General features: G+C 41.2%; 1 protein-coding gene across 7 annotated transcripts in view; it reads left to right on the top strand.

Moving 5' to 3' along the window:
- The window catches only part of Rbms3 (RNA binding motif single stranded interacting protein 3), a 1348289-nt gene that overhangs the window by 899965 nt on the left and 421120 nt on the right, over nucleotides 1–27204 (top strand). The window lies entirely within an intron of this gene.

Here is a 27204-nt window from a genome sequence, read left to right as displayed (position 1 = left end):
TGTTTGACAACTTTCCTAGGGCCTTGTACAAGCTAGGAAGTCATCCTTCCAACAAAGCTACATTCTCAGCTCCTTTCCCTCACTGTTACTATCCCCACTTTTCAGCTATAAACATGAAAGCAAGCAGAGGAGTCACTTGCTGGGGTCGCACAATTAGCAAGTGACATAGCTGGAATTTGAATCTGGACAGTCTAGGCTGGGGATACTTATACACACAGCTAATGGATCTGACATTGTGTATTAACCCCAAAGCAGCTACTGTTGACCTCTTTTCTAAAAGCTCCCAAGTCTGAGTTATTCAATCTGCTTTGGACGCTCAGACAGTTTGGAATTTTATCTCCATCTTAACACAACCCAGCCTTACCCACTTTACAAGATTCAACATGCTTTAAAACCAGGCTTCGGCCAAGAAAACGGAAATTCCTCTAGGCAGTTGGAAAAGATTGTTTGAATAGAGATGGGCAAACTAGAAAGCTAGACAGGGAAGGAGGCCGTGCGGGATTGGGGATGCTGTCCACTCTGAGGTTATGACAAATTGCTAACACATGGTAGGTATGGGGATCGTGGAAGGAGATGAAGCACATGTCACCCAGGTCTGTATGACAGTGGGAGATGATGACATTATCATAAATCAGAAGTTGGGTCAGTCTGCTGAAAGGCAAAGTCATGGCAGGGCTGTCTTGAGGCAGCTAGGACTAAGAAGAACTCTACAGGAGAAAGAATTGCCTTGAGTTTTCCTTTCATCTTGCTGCCTACCAAGCCTACTAGAAGCTAATTAGCAAAGGATCCTGGGAAATGTCTTTTACAAGCACAGGACCCAGTGGGTCTAGACCAGAGGTGAACTGACCAGTGCCCATGCAGTGATGTCATTTGGCAGCCCTCTTAAGGAAGGATTGCCACAGCCATACTTGCGGCCTCTCTCAGCTTCTGTGGAGACAGTCATTGCCTGTGCCACACAGCTGCCAATAGTCATAAGCACTGTCCATACAGTCATTCCCTTAAGCATCATAAAAGCCCTTTAAAGCCAGAAAGAAACTGAGGCCCAGTAACTTTTCTCCCACCAGTGTCCAGGATGCAGCAAAACCTAGATTCAAATCCAGGCTGTCTTGCTCTATAGTTCACTCTCTTCACCATGACACCACATACCCTGTGAGAGGCCAGCCCCACTCACATTTCTACACTCCTCCAAGTGACATGTTGGGTGACACACATGTGGTAAATGCTTCCTTGGCCAGTGCAGTTCTTCATTTCAATAGTGAGCAATAGTCACTTGAATTTTTAAACCTATTGTTTGTTTTCCAAACCATTTCTTTCCACATGTTTGCTTGATCTGTTTATTTTATTTATTTATTTGTTGATTGCCCTTTGATCCTCATAGCTGAATGATGTTTGGAAGGCAGTACCTACAGGGTTGATCCAGGCTGTCTTCTTCACTCAGTCTCTTCATGTCTGTAAGTTTTTTGTTTATTTTTAAGACATAGAGTCTCTCGCTGGCCTGATGCTTCCCAACAAAGTGTGGCTGACTATTCAGCAAGCCTAGGTACTGTTTGTCTCTGCCTCTTCAGTGGAGGGACTAGAACCTGTGCCTCGATGTCCAGCTTTTCTTTGTGGGCTCTGAGGCTGAAGCTCAAGTCCTGACATTCAGCAAAACCCTTACCAGTTGAACCCTGACCCCATCTTATTGCTGATGGCTCGCCAGAAGGGTCACAGACAAAACCTTTCAATGAACAGGATGGCCTTGAGAGTGTGGCTAACCTGTCCAGTCTGTTTACTTTCTGTCCCTTTTGGTTTCCTTTGACATTTCAGAAAGCCCTTATCTAGTTTCAAGATGAGGAAACTGTAGGAAATATAAGAAAGTTTATTTAAACAAGGATGTGTCGAATTCCAAAACCTCCAGATGGCCTGGCGAAACTCAAAGCTTCCCAATAGGAGTGCATACAGGGGGCAAAGGAGATGCAGCCACTGTATGCATGGATTTTACAAGACATTTTTCCTGGGAACATGTGACAGCTCCTGATACATTCTTTATGTATGTGTGTACCTGCACATGTGTACATGTGTATGAGTTTGTGTGGGTTGGTGAATGTGCTAGTGTGTGCATATGTGTGTGGAGGCCAGAGTCAATGTCTGGTGTCCTCTTCAATAGCTCTCCACCTTATCCTTTGAGTTGGAGTCTCTCACTGACCCTGCAGCTCACTGATTTACTAGTCTGGCAGGCCAGCAAGCTCTGGGGATCTTCCTGTGTCTGCCTCCCCAGAGTATGACTAAAAGCACAATAGACATGGCTTACCATGCCTGGCTTTTTACATGGGTGCTGGGTATCAAACTTGGGATCTCCTGCCTGCAAGGCAAGCAGTTACTGACTGACCTAACTTCTCACAGCTCATTCGTTTATATTCTTTTTTGAAATTAATATATTCTCTCATATATTACATTCTGACCACGGTTTCCCCCTCTCTTCCCAGCCCCTTCCCCCCTCCCTCTCATGCCCCCCTCCCTATCCACTACTCTGTTTCCCTTCAGTAAAGAACAGGCCTCCCAGGGATATCAATCAAACATGGTATATCAAGGTGCAATTAGACTAGGTACCTCCCCTCATATTAAGACTGGATGAAGCAACCCAGTAGGAGGAAAAGGGTCCACAAAGCAGACAAAAACATCAGAGACAGCCCTCTCCCACTGTTAGGAGTTCCACAAAAAGAACACCAAGCTACAAAACTGTAACACACATGCAGAGGTCCTAGGTTAGACCTATGCAGGCTCCCTGATGGTCAGTTCAGTTGTAGAGAATATCTATGAGCTCAGGATAGTTGGTTCTGCATGTTTTCCTGTGCTGTCCTTGACCCCACTGGCTCCTATAATCCTTCCTCCTCTTCTTCCATAGGATTTCCCAAGTTCTACTTAATGTTTGGCTGTGGGTCTCCAAATCTGTTTCCATCAGTTGGTGGATGGAGTCACTCTGATGGTGATTATGCAAGGCTCTTGTCTATCATTAGAATTTGCCTGCCATGTTTTGTTCTATCCTATATCATTGGGCTATCCAGGTTCTGTTTTCTAGTCTTCCATGCAGTGTCAGGGGTCAGCTTCTATTTGTAGATGTTATGATAGTATACATAAGTAACCTCAAAAATTCTACCAGGGAACTCCTACAGCTGATAAACACCTTCAGCAAAATGGCAAGAAATAAGATTAACTAAAAAGAAAAATCAGTAGCGTCCTGTATACAGTTGACAAACAGGCTGAGAAAGAAAGCAGGGAAACAACACCCTTCACCATAGTCACAAATAATGTAAATATCTTGGGGTAACTCTAACAAAACAAATGAAAGCCCAGTATGACAATAACTTCAAGTCTTTGAAGAAAGAAATTGAAGAAGGTATCAGAAAATGGAAAGATCTCCCATGCTCATGGATTGGTATAATTAACATAATAAAAATGGCCATCTTACCAAAAGCAATGTACAGATTCAACATAATCTCCTTCAGAATTCCAATATAATTCTTTACAAACATTGAAAGAACAATAATCAACTTCATATGGAAAACAAAAACAAAAACAAAACAGGATAGCTAATACAATCTTACATATTAAAAGAACTTCCAGAGTTATAACCCTCCAGATTTCGTTTTCATTCTTAAGGATTATCCCTGTGTTAGCCAGGCATGGAGGCAACCCCATCCCTGGAATCAGAAGGCTGAGGCAGAGGAATTGCTGTCAGCTCAAAGCCGCCCTAGGGTACAGATAAATACTACAAGCAGAACAAAACAAGAATGCCTTCTACCTCTTGACTACAAGAAGCAAAAGAAATCATTGGCCGAATAAATCTTTCAGTGAAAATAAAAATTAGCATACATCTATTTTAGATGTGACCAGAAAAGAATGATTAAAACAATCATGGTCTCCTCTTGCTTTTCCTGTGCGTGGGTTTAGCATATGAATATTGTTGGGGACTGTGCCTTTTAAAATGAAAAAAAGCATAGCTATCCTAGGAGTGTTTATTTTATTTTAAATTCTGGCTCCTGCTGCAAGATCCAAATATGACTAGGCCCATATCAAAACAAAATGAACAGTGGCATGCCTCAGCTTGGACCTTTTGTCTACACCCATTTCCTGTTGACCCAGTGACATCCCTCAGCTGGCTATGGCTCAAGCTGTTTGCACTGAATGGGTGCAGTGTTCTCCAGGGCTGCAGAACCTTGCATTGAATGAAAGTCACCAGAGAGGCAACTGAGATGCCAGTACTCTTTCCTTTGGAGGTGTTGACTTAAGTCCAAAGGTCAAGAACAAGCCAGCAGCTCCCTGTGTTGGTTCCCCTAGTGCTGTGGCTCCAAACGTCATTACCATATTCAAGCCCCTACCCCATGAAGGAGTTCTTTTGGGTTTTTTCCACTGGATACAGTCTGTGTCAATGACAGGCTGCAATTTCAATACTGGTGGCTCTTTTGAGTGTGTACTGCTACATAGGTCCTGCATGGAGCAGGTAATAGAGACTATTGCCAATTTTCTTTAAGGATATTTTAGTGTCATCATCTCAATACTTATTTGATTATCTCTGAAGTGTCATATCCCATCTCTTTCAAGCCTCTGTAAAGAAAGGGTGGTTCAGCTATTTTATCTATGAGACTGGAACGGGTAGTTCCACAGTTCTACAGACTCCTGTGAATTCCATGCTGCTTACTCTCCTTCCTCACAGAGAACATTTTCATGTTTTGAGTGAGAAGATGCCTCCAGGAAGTCTGTAGCTATTCAGAATGTGGCTCACAGCAGAGCAAATGTGAGCTGGGGAGTGTGTGCAAATGTGCAGTTTTAAACATAACCATGTTTTAAAAAGGCCCCACCAAAGTGTTGGAGAAACAGTGATGTGACCACCGTCAAGGATTACAAGTGTGTAGTCCAGTTAGTCCTGAGAGGATTTTTCAGCCAGTTTTTGCATACTACCCACAGTGTGAGAAGTGGACAGCTTTTTGCATACTACCCACAGTGTGAGAAGTGGACAGCTAGGCTCTGCCTCTGTGGTTCCCACATCTAGTTGAGGATTAGTATGGCTTTGACAGCTAAAGTTAGCTAATCAGGTCCTTCCATCCTTTCTTCCCTCCTCCCTCCATCCTCCCTTCATCCCTTCATCCCTCCGTCCCTCTGACCCTCCATCCCTCCGTCCCTCCATCCCTCTGTCCCTCCGTCCTCCCTTCATCCCTCCGTCCCTCTGTCCCTCCATCCCTCCGTCCCTCTGTCCCTCCATCCCTTCATCCCTCCGTCCCTCCGTCCTCCCTTCATCCCTTCATCCCTCTGTCCCTCTGTCCCTCCGTCCCTCCGTCCCTCTGTCCCTCCATCCCTCTATCCCTCCGTCCCTCTGTCCCTCCATCCCTCCGTCCCTCCATCCCTCTGTCCTCCATCCCTCCATCCCTCCGTCCCTCTGTCCCTCCATCCCTCCATCCCTCCGTCCCTCCATCCCTCTGTCCCTCTGTCCCTCTGTCCCTCCATCCCTTCATCCCTCCGTCCCTCTGTCCCTCCATCCCTCCATCCCTCTGACTCTCCATCCCTCTGTCCCGCCATCCCTCCATCCCTCTGTCCCTCCATCCCTCCATTCCACCGTCCCTCTGTCCTCCCCATTCCTCTATCTCTGCTTCTTCCTCTCTGATTTGGATTGGGAGTTTGCTTCTGCCTCTCTTTCTTTCTTCCTACTTTGTTCATTTCTTCTTGTCTACCCTTCCTCCATCCCTCCCTCTTACCTCCTTTTGTCAAGCAGTTCTCTCTCTCCCTTCCTCTCCTCCCTTTACATTTTGAAACTTTCATGTAAGTTTATATTCTATGTTGGACACATGCTGTCATGCCCTCTATCCTCCCTTTCATTGCACTTCCCATTAGTCACCTTTGCTCCACTAGACTTTTCTACTTCTTACATGTCATGTATAACATACATGACTTCATGTATCTGTATAAAATCTAGGAAGCATATATGAGAGAAAGCATACTGTATTTGTTTTCCTGAGACTGGTTAATTCACTTCATATGATTATCTCCAGTTGCAAAGATTTTCCTACGAAGGCCAACCTTGTTCTTCTTTCTAGTGGCAAACATTTCTTTCGTGTCATGAGGCTATCTCAAGCAGTCCTTGTCTGGTTTAGTTCATGAGCCTTCCAAATCATCCAATACAATGCTAACCATTTTCTCCAATGACCTTTGACTGTGGGACATTGTCAGCCCCTCCCTCTCACTCATCTCTGGAAAGGAGAATGGAGGTGCAGTGCTTAGTTTGCTGTTAAGCCCATTTTAACCTGTGTTTGCGAAGATGTCACAGGGCTCCTTTAACCCATGTCCAAAGAGACACCCCAAAGTTCTAGAATTATAGCACATTTATTAACCCTTGGTCACTGTGTGTAGGAGAATCCAGTGTATGGCAGTGATGATTCAGATGTCTTTACTAGGTAGAAGAAAGAAAAATAATGGGAAGTAATTACTGAAATAAGAACCAGGCTTTGTAATACCAAGTACTGGGAACGCAGCATTGCGTTCTGATTGGAGCTTCTTTTAGTCACTGTCACAACTTAATGCTATTAGCCAGCAGTGGTACGAAGTAGGATTTGAGTAACTTTTTAAAATTCTAGGGTATATTGATATAGGAAACCGAGCTTCCAGGAAGCAATTGGCCTGATGGGCAGTGAATCACAGTCTGAAATTCTGCCTGCCACTCAAGTCACTGGGAACCCACTGTGTGTGAGATGCGTCTTAGTTCTTAGCTAAAAGTCTCCTCCATCTCTTTCAAATCATGAATGAATCAGCCACCCCAAAGTTCTAGAATTATAGCACATTTATTAACCCTTGGTTTTTATTTGATGAAATCAAGTAGGAAGTGTAAGTATATTTCTTGACCCCTGGTCCTTATTTGGTGAACATCTAGTAGGAAATGTGTGATGAAGAGAGATTTCTTGACCCTTGGTCCTTATTTGATGAACATCCAGTAGGAAGTGCGTGTTGATGAGCTAGAGAGATGGCTCAGTTGCCTTGTAGTCTTGAGGACCTGAGTTTGATTTTCAGAGCCCACAAAAATCCAATAAGGGTTGGTAACAGATGCTTACAATTCCAGGGCTAGTGAGGTGGACACAAGTGCACTCACTGAGAAACCAGCCTCCTTGCCTGCTTGGGGAGTTCCAGACCAGTCATTAACCCTGTCTCAAAAGGAAGGTAGATAGCACCTGTGATATGACACATGAGGTTTTCCTCTGACCTCCATATTCATGTGCATACATATGCATTCACTCTTACACACATGTGTACCAGCATACTCATGAGCACACATATGTATACTAAAGAATACAAATAAATCTATTGATAATTCCATTTTGTTTTATAATTGAGACATTGTCTCATTTGTAACCAGTCTTCCTGCATTAAAATATACAATATTTAATGCTGGGTGTCTGTTTTACTCACAAACCCAAAAACTGGTGATTGTCTTTGTAATCATTATTGGAAATAAGCAGAAACAGACCCAGATGAGGAATTAAGAGTCACAAAATGAGGCGGCCACATTCAGAAGCAAGGAACTTTAACCAAAGTCCTTTCACTAACATACATGCCTTCCAAAAATGTCTAACAACCAAAACCACACACACCTCTGAGATTGTGTTCCATAGAACAGGTCAGTCATTGGAATTCCTCTGTGTAAAAGCCGCAGCCACACACGCCTGACAACTGAGTTCTGTCACTCCCCAGAATCTGCATAAAAAAAACCCTGGATGCAGGGGTGCACATCTGCAATCCTGGGGCCCTTATGCTTGGATGGGAGATAAAGACAGGGGAATTATCTGGAAGCACTTGAGCTAGTTAGTCTGGAGCACAGGACAAAGTGGGACAGATACAAGAGAGAACCTTCCATCAACAAGGTGGGAAAAATTGTCTTCTGACTTCATCACATGTCCTGTGGCATGCCCATGCCCAAACACATGTATATACACAGAATAAATAAGTAGATATATAAACAAAGGAATTCTCTTGACTCAAGAAATGCCATAAATTACATTTTCAAAATCCAGTTTTACTTTTAATTTTCATAATTGTCCATGCTCATTACAGTTAGTTTTAAAACCCAAATCTGTTTGTTTATGATGGAGCTCCTAAGTAGCAAAAAAGATTTGTAAGAATATAATAATCGATTAAGGTAATTCTTTGTGAGTCTGTGTATATACATGTTCATATGTGCATGTGTATGGGTTGCATGTACATGTGTTCACATGTATGTGGCTCTCAGGTCATTGTTGTGTAGCTTTCAACATGGATTTCCACTTATTTGTTTTTATTGTGTGTGTATGCATGTGTGTGTGCATATGCAAGCGTGTGCATATGTGCATGTGTACATATATTTCATAACATACATGTGAAACAACTCTGGATTTATTTTCATCCTTCTCCCATAGCTTCCAGGAATCAAACTTTGGTTATCATGTTTTGCAAATCAAGTGCTTTTACCCACTGACCCATCTTGCTGGTTCATCCTCCAACTTAATTTTTTGAGACAAGATCTCTCACTGAACCCAGAGCTTGCCTGTTTACTTAGCTCTGGGGATCCTCCCAGCTCTCCCTTCTCAGCACAAGGATTATAGGTGTGTGAGCATGCTTTTATGCCCACTAATATGCACTCAGATGTTTTATTCCCATGGTATTTTGTAAATGCCAAAAGACATGAAGAACCATTTGCTCATTTTTTTCTGCCTTCCTTATTTAATCTGAATCTGAGGGGTATCTTTCTATTATTAAGCATAAACAGTAATCAAGAGTGTATGAAACATAAACATCTAAGAGATGTTTTGATATCTTTCCATTTGAAATATAACATATTCTATGTGGGTGTGATGGTGCATGCCCATCCATAATTCCAGCAGTGGGAGAAGTAGGCAGGAGAGTTAGGCATCCCAGGTTGTCTTTAGTTACATAAGGGAATGTAAGGCTAACTTAGACCCTGGCTCCTAAAACTACACCATCTGCCTAGCAGGGAAGTCACAGTTAAGGAGTCTCAGTCAAGTGAGCCAAAATTCAGTAATGTTAATCTTTTCTTGCCCTCTTCCAACTCCAAATGGGGAAAATCCTCACTGATTTTCCTCCACATCATGGTCCTGTTCAGAGTCTCTCACTATTCTAAACCTTCCAGGAAACTCTTGTCCCAGTTTCATCCCAATCCCAAAGTATCTTCATCACTTTGTTGTGTTCTTGGTGCCATACCTCACTTGGTTTTTGTTTCTGGGTCTAATATCCAGGTGCAATCCCACTCACTCACCCTAATTTGTAACATTTGTATTGAGTCCAAGCAGATTGGACCAGAGGATGGCTTGTCTATTGATCACCCCATTTGTAATTGGTCCTTCATTTTGGCTGGTTCTCAGAGAAGTTTCTTTCCCAGGTGCCCCCTGCTCTCCACCATGAGAATGGATGATTGATAACCATAGCCTAGTAAGATTATCTGCATCCCATAATAAGAAGGGACTTCAACTTATGTGAACCCTTGGGTAGAAGTGGCTTCCTAGAAGGTGATCCTGTGCTACAGGAAGCCTAGCCTCCAGTCTCTGAAAGACCAGGATCTCACTTCCAGATCTGTAATTACCTATAAAATTAATAATGCTGATCAAAAGTAGTAAACAAAGTTAAATAGGCTATGTTCTGGTTCACTTTTTGACTCTTCACTTTGAGCACTCCTTGGGAAAATTAATCAAACAGCAGGACATGATCATATGGATACTTAGGGGATGGCAGAGGGTTTGATTTAATTGTACTGAAAAATAGAAGTTGAAAGTTTTATTATTTTGTGGACTAGATGCACAGCTCACAAATAATATTGTGAAATTGTGGGCTTTATTGAGGAAATGGGGTCTGTGGCAATGTTTTCAAAACTCCTTCAGTGTTTCATGAATCATAGGACAAATGTTGGAAAGAGAAAGAGAATGCCCAGGAAGAAAGCTCTAAACTCATCTCCCCTGCCATATGCTCACAGTTGTAGACCTCGTCTGTGGCTGCCAAATGTGGATTTTCCTACCTACAAGTAGTCAGTTTTCAGCAAGCATCAACTGGGTGTCCTTTCAGGTAACTCTGGCTTGATGGTATCTATTTGGAGATGGTATTGGGACCCAAGACCTACAAGTCAGTCCCCAAAACTGCCGGTTTCATGAGATGTCATCTGTAAGCCTCAAGTTGTTTTCCTTGGCTTCTGAATGAGGAACTTTGAATTGGGCAGATACACTCCCTTCTTGGGTTTGATCAACTTACTTGAGTGTCTGACAGAACTTAGGGAGACACTTTGTTTTACTGGTTTCCTACAAAGGACCTTTCAGGGCCTAGGGATGTGGCTCAGTTGGTAGAATGCTTACCTTGAAGTCTTGGGTTTGATTCCAAGTATCACATGAGCTGGGCATGGAGGGGTATCCTAGAACTCAGGAGGTAGAAGCAGGCTGATTACAAGTTCAAGGTCATTCTCAGCTATATAGCACGTTTGATGCCAGCTTGCTATTGGACCTTTGTCAGGACCATTATGTGGTTATTATCCCCAGCAAGGACCAGTATTAAGTGAATCATATTGCACTAAGGACATCCATGTGGTAATCACTCATCCATAGCATACCTAAGAACCAACATGAGGTAACTGTACCTCAGTAAGGACCAGTCTGTGGCAATCATACCACAATTTCACAAGAAATAATTCCCCCTTCACCACCACCACCACAGCATCATATTTTCAGCCACAACTACATAGATTAGACAGGATCATCTCTTAATTGAAACAAAGTCTTATATCTCCATTCTCAATTTTATATTTGAAAATTATGTTTATGAGATTACATTTCATTGTAACTAATGAAAATAATATGTTTGAGATTCCATGTGACACTGAATATATACACATTTATAATATTCATATCAGAGTAGACATGCACACATATATTTAACATTTATCTTTTATAATAAAGACATTAAAATATTTTCTTCTAGCCTTTTGAAATATTCAGCCCACAATAATTATCCTTGGTTGCCCAACTGTGTGAGAACACATTACAAAGTCCTAATCCTAATCATGTCTAAGTTTCAATAAAAAGGAAAAACAAAATGCTATGATGCTTAACGTGTAGACTAGACCATGGAATTAATTGGTTAAGTGTAGTGATTTTAAGAAATGTTTCATGAAAATTCTTATGCTTAAATAATCTGTTGTCATGATCCCCCACCCCCAAGGAAGACACAAGAATATCTTATTGGCCAGAATCTGAAGTCCTTCCTCTCAGCAGCTCGGTGAGTTATTCTTCATGGGGATCGTTGTATTTTTGCAGATGTCAGATTGTTTAGCCCTGACAAGTTAACCAAACTAATCATGAAACTGTAGTGCCAGCCCACTGAGACAGGAGGGAAGCTGTTCTGTGGTCCTTTCTCACTATGCCATTCTCTCCTTCTGAAGATGCAGTCATCTAAGCGCCAGCATCAGTAGGACCTTGGAAGAAAACACTATAAGATTTTCTGTGTCGTAGGAAAACCATGTGGTTAGAAGCTCCCTGGCCCTGGAAGGGGTGATGCTCCTGCACTTCCATGCTTGGGAGGCTGAAGCAGGAGGCTTACCATGAGTTCAAGATAAGCCTGCACTACATAGTAAATTCCAGGTCAGTGTGAGATCTTGTTGCAACAACAAACAAAAATACTAACAAAAACAAAAGGGAAAAAAGCACACACACAAATTAATTTAAAAACAATAACAAAACTATTCCTCTGTCGACATTTAAGAACAGTGAGATTTGAGAAACAGGGCTTGGGAAATGATAAACCAGTCAGTAAACCACTTACCTTGCAATCACAAGGACTTGAGTTCAACCCCCCAGAACCCTCGTAAAAGTGTTTCCAGAGGTGCTGCATGATTCTAATTCCAGTGCTGGGGAAGGGACAGACTGGTAGGTTCCCTCAGCTTGCTGGTCAGGTGACCCAGCCTGCTTGGAAAGCCTCTGACCCTTCTTTAAAAGACTGTTTAAAGAAGGACAATGGGAAGCACCCAACAAATGGCACCTGAAGCTGTCCTCTGGCTTCCACACTCACGGACACATGTGCAGGCATACCTGCTCAAACACAAACACATGTACACACACGAATACAAAATATTTGTGAAGAACACTTCTAGTCTGTAATGTGTTGGATCTCCATGACCTTAGATACTTTTGCAGGCTCTTGCCTAGTTTGTACCTGGATGGGAGAAACAGTGTTCCTAGAACAAGCTCCAATAATAGATTTACCTGGATTGTGCTCCTTCTGGTTTATTTGGCTTACAGACTCATGGTGTTGTGTTCTCCATTATGCCTATATAAAGGATACGTCCTTTGTTCTCTGCTTGTTCAATTTTTCCACTTCGTTTGTGAGGACATGTAAATGATGTGATTTGCGTGGAAAATCATGTACTTGGCTTTAGAGCTGAATGAATCACATAGCAGGGGTATTTATAGCACAGGAGGCACCAATGCTCCCAGGGTCCTCTGCGGTAGCTTCTGATGCTTTCATTAATAAGTGCCATTCCCTTGGTGCTTGAGCTGGGGTTCTTGCTGAGACTGCATGGAAAATGCAAGTCCACCTTGTGCTGAGCTCTGTCCTGGTGAGGAACACGATGCTAAGTCTCTGTCCTTTGTAGCATTTATCAGTTCTGGACTCAAACTTCAACAATGCAAATAGAACTTGGACCATAAGAGGAGTAAGTGCATTTGACTGGCCCACTTGGGACTTGTGTAAACTATCTTTTGGCATGTAGCAATTCCCCAGTCCTCTCCTTCATTTTCTATTACTCGAATATTCTCTGAGGAGCCTAGTCAACTAGTTCCGTCTTTCATTCATTTACTGAGTGCCTTAGGATAACAGAAAAGTGCCATGCTGAGGGTGAGGAGACATGAATGGGCCCAGCAGCCACGCTGAGGTTTAGGAGACATGAATAAACAGAGCAGGTGTTCAGACCTGATGGCTTCTTAGGCTGTCTCGATTACCACTTGGAATTAGACATAATGGCTCAGCAGTTAGGAAAACTTGTTGCTCTAGCAAAGGACACAGGTTCAGTTCCCCAAACTGACATGGTGGCTCAAAACCATCTGTAATTTTGGCTCCCAAGGATCTGATGCCATCTTCTGGTCTCTAAGGGAGCCTATATGTGCATGCTGAACATAAATTAATGCACGCACATACAGATGAATATAAATGTTTTTAAACAAAAGTAGATAGAGCAATTGAGATTAATAATTAATCCCTGAGTCTTCATTCCCCTCATCTAAAAAAAAAAGAAAATTCACCAGGAAGACCAAATTTATAAACATATGATTTTCATGGGTCTGTTATTTATATTATTCAATGGGTCCTTCAGATGGGTATGACCTAAGACATGAGTCCCTGAGACTCTCAACATTGAACTGTCATGCCCTCAATCAACCCCAGTGCAGGTTGGACACTGAATGAACAGGACTCTAGATCACATCCTTGGCCATGCCCTATCCAGTACATGTATCATTATTCTTAATAAAAATCCAGGAGTATATGTGCTCTTAAAACTAAATGTGAGATTTGGATCCTCTTAGAAGTGAAAATAACTGACAACATAAAATTCATCAAGACTGCTCAAATGAGAACTAAACTCATCTGTGTGTGTTGTATGACTTGACTTCTAGTTTCCATACAGTGTAGTGACAGAATTCAGAAGTTGAGGGTTAAAGGATGGCACTGTTGGTAAAGTGTTGGCTTCACAAACACAAGGACCTGAGTTTGGGTCCCCAAAACCCAAATGAAAGCCAGATGCTAAGGAACATTCTGGGATTCCAGATGCAGAGGGGGTGAAGAATAGGCTAGTCCCTGGAGCTCATTGGCTAGCTAGCCTAGTCAAATCAATGAACTCAAGATTAAGGGAGAGACCCTGCCTCAAAAAGTAATGTGGAGAGGGATTTGAGTAAGACACCCAATCACCCAATGTCAACCTCTGGCCTACTCTGTATGCACACAAACAAATATTCTCTCTCTCTCTCTCTCACTCTCTCTCTCTCTCTCTCTCTCTCTCTCTCACACACACACACACACACACACACACACACACACACACACACATTTTGAGTGAGGACAGCCAGTAGCTAGCTACCTGTACAATTTTTTGTTTGATTATGAGGTTATGAGGAACACTTTTCTCTTGGGTGCTGTGGTCTAACTTTCATTCATTACATTGTATATTCTTGAATGCCTATAAAACCTTCAGAGGGCCTGAAAATCCCAAGCCAGAAGCACTTAACCCATTACATTTATTCAAGGAGTGTCCAAACTTTTGACACTGTGACAAAATGTTGTCCTTTACAGATGTATTGAGCAGAATGCCTTGCTGACCTGGGACATTTGCTTCCCATGGGCCACAGGTTGAACATGGCTGGTTATATATCATCATGTCATTTTCATTTTAATACAATTATCTGTAACTACTATTACCTATGAAATATAACCATTGGAGTTCATGCTTCCACTTAGTTCATGATATAGAGATTAAGAAATCTGTTTTGAATATGTTCTACTGAGCATTAAATGACACATGACTGAAAGCCCACGCATTGCCAGGTTTTTTTGTTTTTGTTTTTGTTTTGTTTTGTTTTGTTTTTAATAATGGACGTTAAAAGTCATTTAAAACAGTCTTGAACCATTTACATTTCTATTTCCATCCTGTCCATGGACATGTGAATACTAGAGTAATTAAACGAGGCTGTAGGTACAGCGTGGTGGGAAGAGTGAGTGCTTAGCATGCATGAAGCCCAGTTCCATCACATAGAGGTGGATATGGTGACACGTGCCTACTCTGGGGAGGCAGAGGCAGAGAGCTGAGAAGAATAAGGTCATCTTCAGCTATATAGGCAGTTCAAACACAGCCTAGGCTGTATGAGCTCCTGTCTCAAAACAATAGCAACAAAAAATTTAAAAAGAAAACAAAAACTCCATCTGTAAGAAAGGAGAGCAAGTTTCATGGATTTGTTCCCTGTTACACCCTTGGGTGGAGTCCCTTCCTTGTAGAATGTGCAGTACCTACCACCTTAGATGCTTCTATGTTTGTGAAGGTACTGGCTTTTTTCACCTCAGGAATGTGGGGACAAAGGTCCCATTCAGTAACATCTTGAGTAAAGTTTTGTCAACAGGTCCACTCTGTTTTGAATCTTGGTCATCTTCAAACAAGAATTCAGTCATCTTCAGAAGAGAAGGAAAGGCTGACCATACTTGTGCCTTGAGTTGAGAGTAGCTGAGGCATGGCTTCTCTCTCCTCTTTGTCTAGATAGAACGAAGCAAGGCTATAGGTTCATCACACATGAGATATGTTCCACTTTAATTATGTGCAAATTCATTTTGTAATATATGGGAAAGAGACATAGCAGAAGAAAATATGATCCTGTCCCTGGAAAGGAGCAGCCATGTCACACTTAGGAGATAATTCAGGTTTTGAAAGTTTTCATGATCCTTTGTTTTTGGAGTTATTGCTGTTACTCAGTCTTTTAATGGCCAGATTCATGTTTGTAGATTTGCTGAAGTTAGTTTTAACTCTAGGTTCATGAAGATATTTAGCTGAGATGAATGAAAAATTTTTCTAGCCAATTTTTTAGAAAGTTACAAAGTATACATTTGAAAATATTTATTTTGTTTTTCTTGATGTGTACATTTGTGTATTTGTACTTACATGTGCACGTGTGTACAGATGCCCAAGGAGGCCAAGAAAGAGCACTGGATGCCCTGGAGCTAGAGTTGCAGGTGGTTGTGAGCCACTCAGTATGGTTCTCGAATAGAACATAGGTCCTCTAAGAACATGCCCTTAGCAGCTGAGCCTTGGTCAGACCCTTAAGTATTCTAAATGAGCCTTGATTGTTCATTGCTATCCAAACTCAATTCCAAACTTCTCAGTAGCATATCCCATATCACCATGCAAATGCAATAAAGAAATATAATGGCAATGCATTAATGAACTAAAAGCTCTCTGTCTGTTTGGTTAATAAGATTTTTTTGTTGTTTTGTTTTAGCAAAACAAATAACAACAACCAAAAAAAAAAAACAAAAACAAAAACAAAAACAAACAAAACCAAAAACCAGTGTCTTCTGTATTCCTAAGCTGTTGCTTGATCTTCCTGCCTCTACCTCCCACGTGCTAGGGTTGCTGGTGGGAGCCACAAGGCCTGGCATGCTGGTTTAAAGATTTGGGTGGGGTAATTGTTGATTAAATAAGCACAGTTGTAGAAAAAAATCTCAAGTCAACAATGTTTTTGTGAACAAACCATTTAACAGATGCTGCCACACTGAATACTGAAGGTATATTTTATTCCTGTGAATGAAACTGACTGAAAATAATGGGCTAATTTAGCACACAACTTTCAAGATCATTTACCTACATGTTACCTGTCAAGGATGTTCTATTGTGAGAGGAAGGAACACATACGTTTTTGCTAACTTCCTGCAGGGGTCTTGAAGCACTTTTGAATTGAAGCAATAAAATGCATCCTCTTTATGTAGGGAACGAACGTGTGTGTGTGTGTGTGTGTGTGTGTGTGTGTGTGTGTGTGTGTGTGTGAGAGAGAGAGAGAGAGAGAGAGAGAGAGATAGTATGGCTATGTTAAGATAATGTTTTTTAGAAGTGCTACCTTAAGTTTGTGTTTAGCTTGACAATTTGTATGTGATTTATAAATACATCATGCTGAAACCTCATTTGCTAGATTGTAAAATGAATTGACTGGAAGGTTTTCATTACATGCCAACTGTTCAAACCCTTTGATAATGACTAAAGGAAAAAGAATTGGTGTCACCAATAAGTTTGCTATGCCTCTGGGCATGAAATACTCTTGATTAACTTTTTCTAACCTCTGGAAATCTTGGAGGTTTCCTTTCAAAGGAACAGTCTCAGAAATGAAGCTTGGCCAATCTAGTTTGCATCATAGTCCCTTCTAGAACTTTCTGTGGACGCTGTAGTTGTTAAGAACTTGTAAGAACCATGAAGCAGAGGTCTGTCTAGTCAGGCATTTAAGTCTATCAGTGATTGAGGTCACTGCTCTCTTGTTATTATCTCACTCTTGATGGTCGCTGAGCCTGAGGGAATGTGACAAGAAGTCCTGTTTGTGCCTGAGCTCCCCACAGTCACTTACCATCCGCACTTTAACTAGTTGTGAGTTTCTCTACTAACCACCATTTAATGCACATGGAGACTTCTCTTAGGAGGTCTGAAACTGAACTAAACAGTGGGAGAAATAGAATCTTCAGTGCAGTTTTATAGTATGTCAATTTAGTAAAATATTATTAGTAGTAGTGTTTACCCTGTGTTCTCTCTAAACCTTAACTGAAGCTTTGGATGTTTACAGAATTACCTTAGCAGATACAGTACAGAACATCTTAACACAGCACTGCTGACATGGTGAATATGCTTGAATTTCTCTCTGATTGGAATTCTGTTCCCAAATATAGAGTATCTACGAAAGGTAGCCCCTAGGTCTCTTGGTAAATGTTTTAGTTACGTTTCTATCACTGTGTAGAAGTGATAGATGACCAAGGCAACTTATAGAGGAAAGAATTTGTTTGGGCTTCAGTTCCAGAGAGTTAGGGTCCATCATGGTAGGGTGTAGTCATGGCAGTAGGAACAGGAAGCTGGGGTTTCACATTCTAATAAAGTGAACCTGAAACATTATAAGTCTTTAAACTCTTAAAATCAGCATCCTGCTCTACAAACAGCATCAGCACCACCAGCTGGGGATAAAGCATTCAAATGCCTGAGAGTATGGGGGCATCTCATTCAGACTTCCACAGAAGGCATGGATATTCTACAGATGCCATGCAGGAGGCAGTCATTTCTAGTTGTAATATTAACTCAAAACTGACATTCAAAGCAAGCAACTTCTCTCTCTCTCCCTCTCTCCCTCTCTCTCTTTCTCCCTCTCTCTCCTCGTGTGTGTGTGTGTGTGTGTGTGTGTGTGTGTGTGTGTGTGTGTGTGTAGGTGTGTGTGTGGGTGTGTGTGTGTTTGTGTGTTTCAATATACAAGAGGTACCAGCACTTGTGACATAGCATGTCACTTTGGTTATAACTTTTTCAGGCTAAACTAAAAAAGGAATTGCTTCAAAAATCATTAAATGATCAATAAGGTAGCTTTTTATGTGTGCATTGTGTGTGTGTGTGTGTGTGTGTGTGTGTGTGTGTGTGTGTGTGTGTGTGTGTATGTATCTGTGTGTATGTGTGTGTGCCTGCATTTGCACAGTGTGAATGTGGAGGTCAGAGGATGATTGGCATTGTTAATTCTTGCCATCTCTCCTGTTTGAGACAGGGTCTCTGGTATAGTTTTTCCATTACATATGCCAGGCTAGCTAGCCTGTGAGCTTCTGTGTTTCTCTGCCTCTGGTCTCACTACAGGAACACTGGCATTACAGCCCTCACTATGTGTCTCTCTCTCTCTTATGTGGATTTGGAGAATTCAAACTCAGGTCGTCAAGCTTGAATGGCGAGGACTGTTACCAGCTAACTGCTGAGCCATCTCGCCAGCTCCGAAGATGAGGCGTTGAAAGCACCCCCTTGTCACTGCATCACATACTGTGTTCTGTTGTACTTATGAGTTCTGTTGTGATGTTACTGATTTGCAGCCTGTCCTAATGTAACTGCACTGCAGTCCCTGTCATATTTCACTGCCACAGTGTCATGAGGGTCAGAGAGCCTGGGAGAGGTGTCAGAAGAGCCCACCAGCCTCATACATTAGCAGTATTACCCAGCCATGCTGCAGAGAGGAGCTGCAAGTTCTAAGCACCATATTGAGTTGGTGATTTATTTGTTCTCCAGACAGGTCAATTAATTATTTCGCTCTGATGCCACCCTAAATTGTAAGTAGGAAGGGAGAGAAAATGAATTGTCACATTCTGTGCCTGTCTCTCTTACCACTTACGATGTCAAAAAGCAGCTTCTTTGGTGGCTGTAGGTGTTCACATGAAATAGAACTGGCTGTAGGTGTTCACATGAAATAGAACTGGCTGTAGGTGTTCACATGAAATAGAACTGGCTGTAGGTGTTCACATGAAATAGAACTGGCTGTAGGTGTTCACATGAAATAGAACTGGCTGTAGGTGTTCACACGAAATAGAACTGGCTGTAGGTGTTCACACGAAATAGAACTGGCTGTAGGTGTTCACACGAAATAGAACTGGCTGTAGGTGTTCACACGAAATAGAACTGGCTGTAGGTGTTCACACGAAATAGAACTGGCTGTAGGTGTTCACACGAAATAGAACTGGCTGTAGGTGTTCACACGAAATAGAACTGGCTGTAGGTGTTCACACGAAATAGAACTGGCTGTAGGTGTTCACACGAAATAGAACTGGCTGTAGGTGTTCACACGAAATAGAACTGGCTGTAGGTGTTCACACGAAATAGAACTGGCTGTAGGTGTTCACACGAAATAGAACTGGCTGTAGGTGTTCACACGAAATAGAACTGGCTGTAGGTGTTCACACGAAATAGAACTGGCTGTAGGTGTTCACACGAAATAGAACTGGCTGTAGGTGTTCACACGAAATAGAACTGGCTGTAGGTGTTCACACGAAATAGAACTGGCTGTAGGTGTTCACACGAAATAGAACTGGCTGTAGGTGTTCACACGAAATAGAACTGGCTGTAGGTGTTCACACGAAATAGAACTGGCTGTAGGTGTTCACATGAAATAGAACTGGCTGTAGGTGTTCACATGAAATAGAACTGGCTGTAGGTGTTCACATGAAATAGAACTGGGCTGAACTCTGAGCCGTTGGTTAACACAGTTCAGAGGTGCAGCGTGAAGCACTTTAAAGACATTGAACCAATGCCTTTGGGTTCTCAAGAGGATCTTGTTCAAAAGGAGTAATTCCTCTTTCAAAAATGGTGTGCATATGTGTTTTGGGGTGGGGGTGTGTACATGAGTGTGAGTAACTACAGAGGCCGGTGGAGGGCATTGAAGCCCTTGAAGCTGTACTTACAGGTGGTTGTGAGCCACCTGATATGGGTTTGGGGAACTGAGTTCAGGCTGTTTGCAAGAGTAATGTTGCACTTTTAACCACTGAGACATCATCCAGGCTCATGAAAATAATTACTATTTTGTAATTTTTTCTATCTATATTTTCCTTCTTGGAAATATGGAAACTGTGGCCATCCATAAATGTTCATTTTCCCCTTGATAGAATAGGTATAGTCACTTATTAATTTTTAAAGTTATTTTTCGATCTTCTACTAACAGGAAATTGAGAAAAACATTTTTAAAAAGCAACCCAAGCTTTCTTGGTTCATAATGTTAAAATGATATAGAAAAGATTCAAAGATATGTGAGGGGAAGTGGGGAGAGATGTTTTCATACTGAAAAGAAGAAGCATACACTCATGACAAATTCTCATTAATAATAACCCTTTCAAAGAATCCCTTTGTATGTCCCAGCTTGAACAATGTTTTCATTCATTACCGCTGCTACATTTTCCCTCATCCGAGTGGAATATCCCTCTGTTTCTCAGAACCCTGACTTTGGCTGTAAAGGTAGTAAGTGAAACAGTAGCTGGTGAAGAACAGGTATTTAATAGAATAATGTTAGGGTTTTAAGATTGGCTCCATTTGGGCTGATGGGATGGACCAGTGGGTTAAGGTGCTTGCTGTCAAGTCTAAGAGTCTGAGTTCGATCCCTGGATCCCACATAATGGAAAGAGAGAGCTGACTCTACCAAGCTTTCCTCTGACCTCACACATGTGCTTATGGCACATACACCCCCACCTTGTGCACATATACATAAAAATAAATTAAATACAAAAATAATCATTTGTAAATTGACTTTCTTGATGTGTTGGTTGAATGAGAATGGTCCCCATAGGCTCATATAATTGAATGCTTAGACACCAGGGAGTGGAACTCTCTAGGAAGAATAAGGAGATGTGACATTATTGGAGGAGATGTGTCTCTGGAGGTGGGTTTGAGGTTTCAAAAGCCCATGTCAGGCCCAGTATATCTTTTTATACCTGCTGCCTTTGGATCAGACATAAGCTCTCAGCTGCTGCTCCAGCACCATTCCTGCCTGCTGCCACACTTTCCATGATGGTTATGGATGAACTTTAAAACTGTAAGCAATCCTCCAGTTAAATTCTTCCTTTCTAAGAGTTACCTTGGTCGTGGTGTCTCTTCACATCAATAGAAAAGATACTGAACAGCAACTTGAAGTTAGTGCTTGCTAGAGAAGTTAGTGCTTGAGTCCCATGAACCCTTAAGGTATTACCATGATAGATAACTGAAGTAAAGTTCCAGCTGTGAAAGTGTGTCAAGAAACCTTTTTGCACCATTTCACAGGAAACAAATTCTGCTCCCAAAAACCATGAGTTTTATCTCTGCCTTTTAATCTGCACATAGTCAGTCATGCCTAGCTGCCAATGCATCGCACTGAGGAACATTCCAAGATTTATGCTTTGTTTCTATGTATATATCTAGATGATTCTCTGATACTGTGCTATTTTCTGTCAACACAATATAAAAAAATGACCTGGGAAGAGAATCCTAATGAGGAATTACCTAGATCAGGTTGGCCTATGAGCATATTTGTTAGGTATTGTTTTGATTGCTAACTGACATAGGAAGATCCAGCCTATTGTGAGCAGCATCATTCACTAGGCAGAGATCCTTGAACAGTGTAAGAGTAAAGAAAGCTGACTGAACACAAACCAGTGAACAAGCCAGTCAGGGTGCCTATATTCTGCCTTTGCTCTTGACTACAGATGCACTGTGACTGGCTGCCTAAGTTCCTGCCTTGGCTTCCCCACAAAATGATGGACTATGGCTTGGGATTATAAACTAGAGACACCCTTTTTACACTGAGTTTCTTTTGGACAGTATATTTTATTATAGCTACAGAAGTGAAGCTGGAGGAACTCAGGGAAAAAGGCTAAACTCCTCATGGAAACACATAGTACACATCTGGTACCAATGTAACATGTCTTTCACAGTCATGAAAATATCACATATGGAAAAGCACCATAGTTTTATATGGCATTTTGGTTTTGACATGGATAAGAAACATAAATATAGAAATAACCAAATATTGGAACTTTCATGGTACTCAAATTCATAATACACTAAATATGTTTGTAAATTATTTTAGCTTCTGTACAATGTATGCACACTGGATTTTCCTATGTAAGATTTGAAGTTATTTCCAAAAGAATCCTTTGCAACAAATGTAGTAAACTCAAGCTTGAAATAGAAAGCCAAAAGTACTATCAAGAGGTGTAGAGATATATATACTAATTGGGGGACACATTGCTACCTGGTAACCAAACCAAAAGGTATACAAATAAGGAATGTCACTACACTTGTGTAACTGAGGAAGTCCCTTGGCAGAAGCCAGAGTTTTTCCTGGCAGAAATTTCTTAAGAAATGTTCTTAATTTTTTTAGGTAAAAGTTGCTTAGAACCCAGTGAGTTTGAATTGGGATTTTAAAAACAGTATTGTGAGCTGTTTGTGTTTCCAAATGACTTTAGATCTTTCCAGCATTACTGTAATAAAGGCCATCACAGCATATAAGAGGACAGCAGGAAGAAACAGGTCCCTTCAGTATACACAGAGTCCTTGTGATCAGGGGAGAAGCACATAGTACAGCAAAGCTTAGGGTCCAGCCAGCCTGGATTTGAACTGAAGCTATCTAGCCTCTCTGCTCTTGAATGCTGATGGGATATGACCGGCCATCTCCAGCTCCTGTTCTGGTGACATCATCATAGTCATGAACATTAACCTGCAATTTTGTGCCCAAAGAAACACTTTCCATTCTAAGTTGTTTTAGTCGTATTTCATCACAGCAACAGATATGAAATCAGGACACTTGGTAATCAGGTTGTACAATGGGTTAAACATCTGAGACTATCACAATACTGTCACAGATATTGATAAGCAAAGGTGAAAAACATTTCCCCTGTCTGTCTATTTATTTATTTTTGATGACTTCTTTCAGTTCATATGACACGTGAGTGGTATAAACATATAGATTCTAATCTACAGCTGAAGGCTGATGCCAAACTCAGCACTTCCTTTCACAGCTCAATCCAGTATCCTTTGGGGGCTTATAGGGAATGAGTGATGGTGGATATGGTTTCCAGGTTCAGCATCTCCTATTTGGAACAAAACATACTGTTGTTTCAGAGAATAGGTGACTGCTTCCAATGAAAATCTTTTCCAAATTCTTCTGTACTTTCTGTTGTTTCTCTGAGGCAGAGATGGAGGTTTTTAGGAAGACCTTTTCCACACAGATTTAAGAACAGGATCAACACAAAGAACAGCTCTCAGGAACAGGAAAGTATACCCAACCTAGCATGTGGATATGGCCTCTCAGAGGAAAACACTCCCTTTGTTGTTCTAGAAGGAGAATCCAGGCAACCTTCCATAGATGATGGCTCACTGTACAGTTCTGTTGAGAATATATCGGTAGGAAATCATTACACACTTAGTACAAAATGCATTTCTTATTTTAACTGATCTTTTCCAGAGCTACTGCTATGTGGTTCAATATCCTGTGATGCTGAGCAGTGGCCATAGTTCAGAGATCACAGGTAGCCAGCCACAGGATAGCCAGTGCCAGTAGCCAGCCAGCACTCACAGTGTTCTGTGCTGGTGCACTGTACTGTTCATTTATTAAACACTTTTCCATCTGGCAGGGTTCTCAGCTTATGATGTCTAATGGGAATAGACGCTCAAGAGTCAAGGAGGAATTAGAGGCTAAATGAGTACAAGTCCAGTATAGCAACCTGGGACCTCCAGCCTTTATTTCACTTTAATATGGGGCCACCTCCAAGATACTTGGTGAGTTTTGTGAGTTTTGTGGCCTATGGCTTTTGTGAAGCTGTAGTTGCCTTTACCAACTTTGTGAGTTCTTTACCTCCTTATCATACCTTTGTTGATATGGAGAATTTTGGTATATATGGTACACAGACACACACACACACACACACACACACACACACACACACACACACGTGTTTATCTTAACCACAAAGCTAACTTTCATGTATAGAATCTGATAGAAGAAAATAAAAATCACTTCACATTTCAACAGTTATTTTCTATTGTGTCAAAGATCACCAAATGATCAGGAGAACTACAGTTGTACACAGGACTAAATTCTCCTCATCTCCACTTGTTTTCTCTCTTGCTTGCTCCTAATCTACACTTACAAATTTTAGTCAATTTCTTTTCCTTGGTATTTTCCCTCTCCTGGTTTTTCCTTTTCCATTAGCTCCTTGGTGAGTCTTGATGACATCTGGAATTTGTTTAGGGGTGAATAATAAATGGATTCTTGGTTCACAGATATGATCTAAGACAAGAGACTGTCTGCTTTTGGACCTCTGTTCTTGGCTACTTTGGGCTCAAGTTGAAAGCAAAGAAGAGGAATGTAATTGTACCAAAGTTTAAAAACTTTAACCAGGGAAACTATTTCAAATGAGGGAGCAGCTGGATTAGGCGACAAAGGCAAAGGCTGGCGCAGAGCCAGGCAACACTAGTAAAACTGTACTTCCACCTTCTCCTGTCCCAAATCAAGCCGCCGCCTCCTCATTGCACAGACAGACTACATCCAGCCTGCTTGCTCTCTGCTGCTTCTTGCTTCTTATTCTTTGGCATAAACCCCCCAGCAATTGTATATGAAAATAGGTCAACTGCTTGGAGTAGTGGCACACACCTTTAATCTAATCCAGGAGACAGAGGCAGGTGGATCTCCGTGAGTGAGTTTGAGGTCAACCTGGTATACTTAATGAGTTCCAGCCATCGAGTACATAGTGAGACCCTGTCTCAAAAAAAGGGAAAAATAAATCAGTCAGCTATTGTGTTTCATTATCTCATCATGCACCGTATTGTCACTGTCACAGAAGTATACCTCTCCTCCTTTGCCCATAATGCTCTTTGGCATCAGAAGTCCTCTGTCTTTTTATAAACATGGGTTCCACCACTGCCATCTTGTTTGGGATACAGTAGGTTTCTTACTAACCTTAATGGTGTTGAGACTTGCTTTGTGCCCTCAGAAATACCTATTTTAGAGAAAGGACCATGTGCTGCTGAGAAGGTGTGTATTGTTCTAGCTGTGCACTGCTGTGTAGATGTCAATGGAGTCCATTTTATCTGTAACGTGCACATGCTCGTATGTATGTGCGTACCTGTGGAGCCAGAAGAGGGCTCTTACCTTCTGAAGATGGAGATAGAGGTAGTGAGCTGCCCAGTATGGATGCTAGGAACCTAACTCAGGTCTTCTGGAAGAACAGCACACGCTCTTAATCACTAAGCCATCTCTCCAACCCCCCTTTTATCCTTTTGATGGATTATTACTTAAATCTACATTTAAAAATTTACCTTTAAAACAATCTTTCCTGACTGACTTGGCTTGAAGTCCCTTCTGTAAGATGTTACTATAGCAACATCTACTCTCTCTCATTCCATTTGCCCGTGATGCTTCCTTTCTTCTTTCACTTTCAGGCTGTGCTTGTCTTTTTCAGTGATGTGCATCTCTTGTGGGTGACAGATAGAAGTCACTTGTTTATTAATCCAGTCATCTAGTCTGCCTTCTGGTGGTAGAATTGCCACTACTAATGGTCAGGATTATTTTCAAGAATAGACAATAATTTCTATCATTTAGGTATTTTTGGAGAACAATATTTCTCAATCCTAGATTTCTTACCCGCTGCTCTAGTGTGGTTTATTCTTTCCTGTAACCCCAGAGATGTGTTTATCTTTCAGTAAAGAAGATTCATTAGAATACTATCCATACCTCTGTATTAGTGTTATGAGTTTTTTAGTTTCTTTTCATCATGTTTTCCTTTCACCTTAAACTTCAAAAGGGAACGGTGTCAGAGTATAATCTGGACCAATAATTGTTGACTTCCAGAGCTGGAGAGACACCATTGTATGTACTCCTGATATTGGGAGTTTATCTTAAGTCAGATGTTCTGATGGTTTTGCTCCCGTGTGTGAGACTTGGGGATTCTCTCTCGTAGCTCCCTCATCCTTTCTTTGTTCTGATGGTAGGATTTCTACTCTAATATCACACAGGGATGCTATCCCACACTCTTTCCTCTTTGGTGTCTTACATGTCTTCTCTATCTGAATAGCCATCTCTCTCTCTGGATTTGAGAAATTTCCCATTATGGCTTATGGACTATATTTTCAGTGCCTTTACCTTGTACTTCTTTGATGCTCGTGAGTGGTAAATTTCAATTTTGAATGCTGTCCCATAGATCTAAAATATCTCTTCATATCTTTTCATTATCTTATCTTTATTGTTGTCTTAATGTGCTGATTCACCACATTATCTATCTTCAATATCTAATTTTCATTCCTCCACTTGACCAACGGGTGGACTGACTAAGGAGTTTATTTGACTTATTGGGGTTTACTCCAAAATTTTGTTTTGTTTTGTTTTCACTATTGCTTTCTCTTTACTGATTACCTTGCAGTAACCTATATGGACTTCCTTTATTTTATTCAGTTATTTTTTTTCTCTTCTAATTCATTCAGGACTTTGCATCTCTTTGATTTTCTTGGCCATTATTATAATCATTGCTTGAATTATTTTGCTGGAATTTTATTTAATCTGCTCTTAGTAGAACCTGCTATTATGGCATTAGTAATTTTTGGGGGTGTCATGCTGTCTTAATATCTTATGTTTTTCATGTTTCTACATGGGACTTGAGCTCCTGAGATTAGATTGTTGTGATAGTTTTAATCATGCATCCATTTGGTTAAAGTATTTGCAATGTTTGAGTGTGAGTATTTTCAAATAGATTTGAGGTGTTCTGTAACCTTGCTGGATTGAACTCAGTAGCTAAATAAAGCCTTAGCTAACATCTTCAGATTGGTAAACATAGTGTCCAACACAGCCCCCAGACTGGAATAGTAAATACAGAAGAAACCCCAATGATGGATAGGCTCACTATGAGCATTAAAGACATAGCACATTAAAGACAACTACCCAAAGGTGCTAGAGATGACTCTGTAGTTAAGAGTGTTTGCTCCTCTTCCAGTGGACCCGAGTTTAGTTCACAGCATGTGCATCAGTCAGCTCACAGCTGTATGTAACTATAGTTACAGGAGCTAGAACACCCTCTACTGCCACCATACTAGTAACATATACAGTCTGTCTATCTATCTATCTATCTATCTATCTATCTATCTATCTATCTATCTATATCTTTCTGTCTCTC

Source organism: Onychomys torridus, chromosome 7 (genome assembly GCF_903995425.1).
Source record: "Onychomys torridus chromosome 7, mOncTor1.1, whole genome shotgun sequence".
In the NCBI taxonomy this organism is placed as follows: Eukaryota; Metazoa; Chordata; class Mammalia; order Rodentia; family Cricetidae; genus Onychomys; species Onychomys torridus.
The sequence above is the reverse complement of the archived record's forward strand: the minus strand, read 5'-3'. Positions and strand labels throughout refer to the sequence as shown.